The following is a 7,079-nucleotide window of genomic DNA, read 5'->3' as shown; positions in this document are numbered from 1 at the left end:
CAGTGAAACACACCAGCTGGGCCCGCAGCAGCCCAGGGACCAGGGCTCTGGGGCCACATCCATCTTCCAGAGGGGCTGGGCCTGGCTAGAGCCACAGGACCCGTCCAAGTTCAGGTCTTGCAGGGTAAGACCTGATGGACACATGGCCTCAGACGGACACAGAGCACTGGGCTGAGGATGCACCTTCACACCCTGAATCGCCTCTCCGTCAACCAGCAGTGTGACTCGGGAAGAAGGATGGCCTTGCAGGCCTCAACCTCCCTCTCTATAAAGTGGGAGGATGGAGGAAAGACTGCCTGCCATCCTCGTCCAATGTCTACATTCCTCTTTAAATTCTCTGAGGCAGTGAGCTTGATGAGACCGCAAACAGAGAGGACTGCATGGAAGAATACTCTGAAAAAGAGAAATAAGTCCCATACCCTGAGGAAATGGGATCTACGGATGGTTTGCCCTAGGCCCAGATGTCTAAGAGAAAAAAAATCTGGATTCTTTAATCCAGAATCAAGAGAATGCTTGTTTCCTCCACTTATCTGAGGATACCCAGAAAGTAGAACAAATGGGGCCCTAACATTCTCATAACATCATCTCTCACCCAATTCAAAAGTCCTCTTTTACCTTGAAAAATATTGGATACAGGTATATGTATAACTGAATCGGTTTGCTGTATACCTGAAATGAGCATCATGTTAATCAACTGTACTCTAACATAAAAGTTTTAAAAATCTTCTTTTAACACCCTTGGAGGTGCCTCCATCTGTCACTTAGGAGCCCTGATGTGTGTCCTTGGTCCCCAGATTTCTCTCTCAGTCTAAGGCAACCATGTCTGAAATTCCACCATGAGTTGTTCATTTCTTTTGGTTTCCCTTAGTCGAGACTCTTAAAATTCAAACACTCCCAGGAGTACTTGCGATCAAACTAAAGTGTTAACGACTTGGATTCCCTTCTGTGGATGACAGCAGGTCAGGGAAGCACCCCGATGACTCTAGAGAAGAGACACTGAGGATGAGGGGCACGAGGAGAGGTGAACTCCAGAGACTTTATGACTAGTCCACCAGGGTGGGGGTTGGGGGGTAGACGACTATGATGACTTTGGGAGGGAAAACAGTGACCATTTACGCATGCCTACCGTGAGTCACACACTCTTCTTGGCACTTCCCATTCTAACGCACTGGGAAGATAGTTATAAAAGGTCGATCATTTCTATATGAAGTCCCTTGATGACCGAGAATAAGCACTTCCTATGCCCTGAAATCACCCTCCATCCTGAAATCTCCTGCATCCCTCTTTTCTTCCCCCGACACAAGGAGAAATGGTATACAGCTCTGCAAGTTAGTACATTAAAGTATATACTTATACATATGTGTGTGCCTGTAAGTGTATAATTAGAAGTGGTTAATTAGGAGCATCCTTTAGAGCGATTTCAGACCCCACATCATCAGCTGTAAAAAGTAAATGTGACAAGACTCCCACCTGGTGGTTCGAGTCAACCATGAAGATATGAAGGAGATGTCCTGTTTTCACTAAAAATTAAAGGATGCACCGGAGCCAAATCATTCTCACGATTAAGGTGGTCCCGGGCCTGAAGACACCTTGGCTTGGCCAACTCTCCAAGACTGCCAGATAATTGGAGTTGAGAGACACTCATCTGATGAAGACCAGTAATTACAGTAAAGAAAAGTAAAAATGTTAGTTACTCAGTCGTGTCCAACTCTTTGTGACCTCATAGACTGTAGCCCACCAGGCTCCTCTGTCCTTGGGATTCTCCAGGCAAGAATACTGGAGTGGAGTACTGATCCCTGAGACCACCCAGGGATTGAACCTGGGTCTCCTGCATTGCAGGCAGATTCTTTGAGTCACCGGGGAAGCCCCGGTAAAGACTGGACAGTGGAAAAGGGAAAACACGGGTCATGTCGAGCACAATGACCACAGGACACCTCCTTCAACATTCTCCAGGGACTGGGTGTAAGAAACAGAATGAACACTCAGATTTATGTGTATAATTTTGAAAGATTGCTGTCTCAGACTTCCATGCTGTGGTAGAAATGTGTAACTTTTGAAGAAGTTACTCTGTAAGGAAAAAAAAAAAAAAACTCAGCAGATACATACCAAGTTGAACATTGCCACCTGCTGGCCATTTGGTGGCAAAGCAAGAATGACCCAAGTCAGCCATTCCTTTCTGTGGACTTTGTAAGACTCAAAATGCGCAAGAGACTGAATGGCCAGTTGCAGTACTGACCACAGATGTTCACCACAGATACATCCCAGTTGGGATCAACCTTATATGGGGGTGCCCAACAATGAGCCCAAGACTTGGCAGTTAGTCACTGAAAATACGAAGTAGGAACAAAAAATTTTGTTTGCTGCAGCTCAGGGTACTAAAATCAATCAACATCTGGCCAGCAAGAAAGTCTACGTCAATATCAGACTTAAGTTTGTGCTAGAGCCGGTTTTCAGTTATATAAATAACAGAATTGGGAGTGTGCCCAGTGAGACTGTAAACACCAGCCAGCCAGATGAAGATAGGGAAAATAATCAGGGTAGCTAGTGCTCCGCGGGAACTGGGACATTGAACTTAAAACGGCTTCAAGAATATGAAGTCATGATTTTCCGTATACCGTGCGAAGTTCCAAAGTTTCCAAAAGACGGAATAGTTAGGACGAAGGGAGAATTAAACAGATAAAAATACAGAGGAATGCTTGTGTACAAGTGGTGATCACAAAACTGTGCACACCAAAGGGAGTAAGTACAAAGGCACGTCAGCACAAAAGTGATATCAAAGCCAAACCCTGACAGCTGGGATTCTGAGCTCACTAGTGAGAGAGAGAACCAGGAAATCCTCCCTCTGTTATAGGCAACATGGGGGCCACAGCAATTAGCCAAAGTTATAAAAATGAACATGAATTGCAGCAAAAAAAGAAAAAAAGGTATTACTTTGTTTAGGAAAAAGAACTTTGTTTATATTTAAATGCCATCACAGGCTTTTGAGAAAAGCTGTTTATTCCCTTCTTTGAAATCTTTAAAAATGAAAACCTAGAGGTCCTTCCAGCTCAGTAATACCATGATTTAATCATTGGTTCTAAACAAAGAAACACTAAATCAGTGTAGGATGATGTCACTAGAAAAATATTATATTTAATTGGTAGTTTATGAAGCGACCTTTAGTTAAGAATGCTGTTTCCACTGCTTATTAACTGAGTGACCATAAGCAACTTATCTAACCTCCCTAAACCTATTTCTTTATCTATGGGATGTCTTTTCAGAGGATTGTCATGATGATAAAGTGAAATCATGTTTGGGGGCTGTTCAGCACAGTGCCGAGCCATAGCAAGCAGTCAAAAGGTGGATGCTATATTTACCCAAGACTTAAGGAAAATTAAATCTAAATAAGCCTTTATAACAATGCCTGGCCCAGAGTAAGCTCTCACTTTTAACAAAAAGGTATGGGTTACAAATGAAATTTGAAAGCAATAAACAGGTTGTTTGTTTGGTTTTTTTTCCCCCTTAATTGTCATACAGGGGGTACCATAGTATTGTAAGAAAATTTTTTACCACCAATTATGTGCCTTTGGATAAGTCACTGAAAACTCTACATTTCTGCTTTTGCTCTGCAAAATTTGAGTGGAAGTGGATTAGATAGCCACTAATGGATCTTCCAATTGAAAGGAGATTCTAGAGAATACTAGAGCTTAGGATATACCAAAATTTATAATATATACTCTATAAAACCCTAATGATAAACTGAGAAATAACCAGTTACTAATAGCTAAGAGTTAACTAAAATGTTAATATGCACAACAGATCTGTAGGATTGCTGCTGTTCAGTTGCTAAGTCATGTCTGATTCTTTGTGACCCCATAGACAGCAGCAAGCCAGGATCCTCTGTCCTCCACTATCTCCTGGAGTTTGCTCAAATTCATGTCCACTGAGTTGGTGATGCTATCTAACCATCTCTTCTTCTGCCCCTTCTCCGTTTGCCTTCAATCTTTCCCAGCATCAGGGTCTTTCCCAATGAGTCAGCTCCTCACATCAGGTGGCCAAAGTATTGGAGTTTCAGCTTTAGCAACAGTCCCTCCGATGAATATTCAGGGTTGATTTCCTTTAGGATTGACTGGTTTGGTCGCCTTGCTGTTTAAGAGTCCAAGACTCTTGAAAGTCTTCTCCAGCACCATAATACGAAAGCATCAGTTTTTTGGCATTCAGCTTTCTTTATGGTCCAGTTTTCTCATCTGTACATGACTACCAGAAAAACCAAAGTTTTGATTATATGGAATTTGTCAGCAAAGCGATGCCTCTGCTTTTTACTATACTGTCTAGGTTTGTCTTAGTTTTCTTTTCAAGGAGCAAATGTCTTTTAGTTTTATGACTGCAGTCAGGATACACAGTGATTTTGGAGCCAACGAAAATACCATAAACATAAAAATTCTTTAGTTACTTAAGGACGAATTAAATAATAAATAACTGCTAGACACAGGATTCAAGACAGACACATATATTTTAATTTTCATTTTTAATGTTATCCTTCATATTCAGAGTAAGAAATCATGTAAAAACTTCCTATTCCATATTAATCACAGACACTGAGTCTAAATAATCCCACATTCCAAATCTAAGCACTCCAAATTAATGCTGCTTTACTGTAATTCAGAGGTCAGAAAACTATTTCTGTAAAAGGTCAGATTACACATATATTTTAGGTGTGCCTAACCCTGCTCTCATAGCATAAGAACAGCCAATGTGTAGACCATGCACAATGCAGCCATCTGTCAATAAAACATTATGTATGGACACTGATATGTGAATTTCATACCTTTTTCCAGCATAATGAGATTTTACTTTTCTTTTTCATGTTTTTAATCATTAACAAAATGGGAATAGGAAACATCTTTAGTTTGTGGATGATTCAAAAACAGGCTGTGTGCAGGACTCAGCTCGTGGGCCGCAGCGTGCCCCCTCTGCTGTAATTATATATTTGGGGAAAGAGCATGGTAAGGTAGGAAATCTGCAACTGGCAGATACCCACCTGGGAATTTCACTGGCTGCTTATTGCATTCATCTGCTTGTCCTGTGTCCACCTACCACTCTCCTGGGGCTTTCACCACAAACCAGGGAGCCCCCCTCTCAGTCCCAGTATCCAAGGCACTAGATGGAAGCCTCACACCTTGAGGACACAGTGCCAGTGGCAGGCACAGGCCTGGAGTTACTAGCAAGGCCCACACGGCTGTGGTGAATCCTGGAGGGCAGAGGGAGGGCAGCCATCAGGTTCAGATCCACGTCCTCAACCTGACCTCTCTCCAAAGAACTGTCTTTGGGGACATCTCATTCTGTTTAAAAACAATAACTTCCAGAGACTTCCCATTTGAAACCTGGGGGCCCAAGGATGTCTAAGAATTTCCCTGATCTGGTTAAGACTCCCACCTGCAGCCATTGGATTTGCCGAAAGTTTTACTTTCATTATAGGTTTAAAGGATTTGTTAACAAAAGAAGCCACTCGTTACATACAAATAAAACAATTTCAGTTTCTTATAGAAGGTTGGTTGTCTGAGGAAACCTTACAAAACGGTTGAGGAGACCTTACAAATAGCTGAGAAAAGAAGAGAAGTGAAAGGCAAACAAGAAAAGGAAAGATATATCCATCTGAATACAGAGTTCCAAAAAATAGCAAGGAGACATAAGAAAGCCTTCCTAAGTGAACAATGCAAAGAAATAAAGGAAAAAAATAGAATGGGAAAGACTAGAGATCTCGTCAAGAAAATTAGAGATCCAAGGGAACATTTCAAGCAAAGATGGGCTCAATAAAGGATAAAAATGGTATGGACCTAACAGAAGCAGAAGATAATAAAAAGAGGTGGCAAGATTATACAGAAGAACTCTACAAAAAAGATTTTAATGACCCAGAAAACCATGATGGTGTGATCACTCACCTAGAGCCAGACATCCTGGAGTCCAAAGTCAAACAGACGTTAGGAAGCATCACTATGAACAAAGCTAGTGGAGGTGATGGAATTCCAGCTGAGCTATTTCAAATCCTAAAAGATGATGCTGTGAAAGTGATACACTCAATATGCCAGCAAATATGGAAAACTCAGCAGTGGCCACAGGACTGGAAAAGGTCAGTTTTCATTTCGATCCTAAAGAAGGGCAATGCCAAAGAATGCTCAAACTACTGCACAATTGCACTCACTTCACACACTAGCAAAGTAATGCTCAAAATTCTCCATGCTAGGCTTCAACAATACATGAACCAAGAACTCCCAGATGTTCAAGCTGGATTTAGAAAAGGAGGAACCAGAGATCAAATTGCCAGCATCCAGTGGATCACAAAAAAAAAAAAAAAAAAAAAAGGCAAGAGAATTCCAGAAAAATAACTGCTTCTGCTTTATTGACTAAGCCAAAGCCTTTGACTGTGTGGATCACAACAAACACTGGAAAATTCTTCTGAGATAGGGATACCAGACCACCTTACCTACCTCCTGAGAAATCCTTATGCAGGTCAAGAAGCAACAGTTAGAATTGGACATGGAACAACAGACTGGTTCAAAATTGGGAAAGGAGTACGTCAGGACTGTATATTGTCACCTTGCTTATTTAACTAAGATGCAGAGTACATCAAGCGAAATGCCAGGCTGGATGAAGCACAAGCTGGAATCAAAATTGCAGGGAGAAAAATCAATAACCTCAGACATGCAGATGACATCACCCTTATGGCAGAAAGTGAAGAGGAACTAAAGAGCCTCTCATTGAAAGTGAAAGAGGAGAGTGAAAAAGTTGGCTTAAAACTCAACATCCGAAAAACAAAGATCATGGCATCCAGTTCCATCACTTCATAGCGAATAGATGGGGAAACAATGGAAACAGTGATAGACTTTATTTTGAGGGGCTCCAAAATCACTACAGATGGTGACTGCAGCCATGAAATTAAAAGACGCTTACTCCTTGGAAGAAAAGCTATGACAAACCTAGATAGCGTATTAAAAAAGTAGAGATATTACTTGCTGGCAAAGGTCCATATAGTCAGAGCTATGGTTTTTCCAGTAGTCATGTATGGATGTGAGAATTGGACCATAAAGAAAGCTGAGTAC

This window comes from Ovis aries, chromosome 21, assembly GCF_016772045.2.
Source record: "Ovis aries strain OAR_USU_Benz2616 breed Rambouillet chromosome 21, ARS-UI_Ramb_v3.0, whole genome shotgun sequence".
NCBI lineage: Eukaryota > Metazoa > Chordata > Mammalia > Artiodactyla > Bovidae > Ovis > Ovis aries.
The sequence above is the reverse complement of the archived record's forward strand: the minus strand, read 5'-3'. Positions refer to the sequence as shown.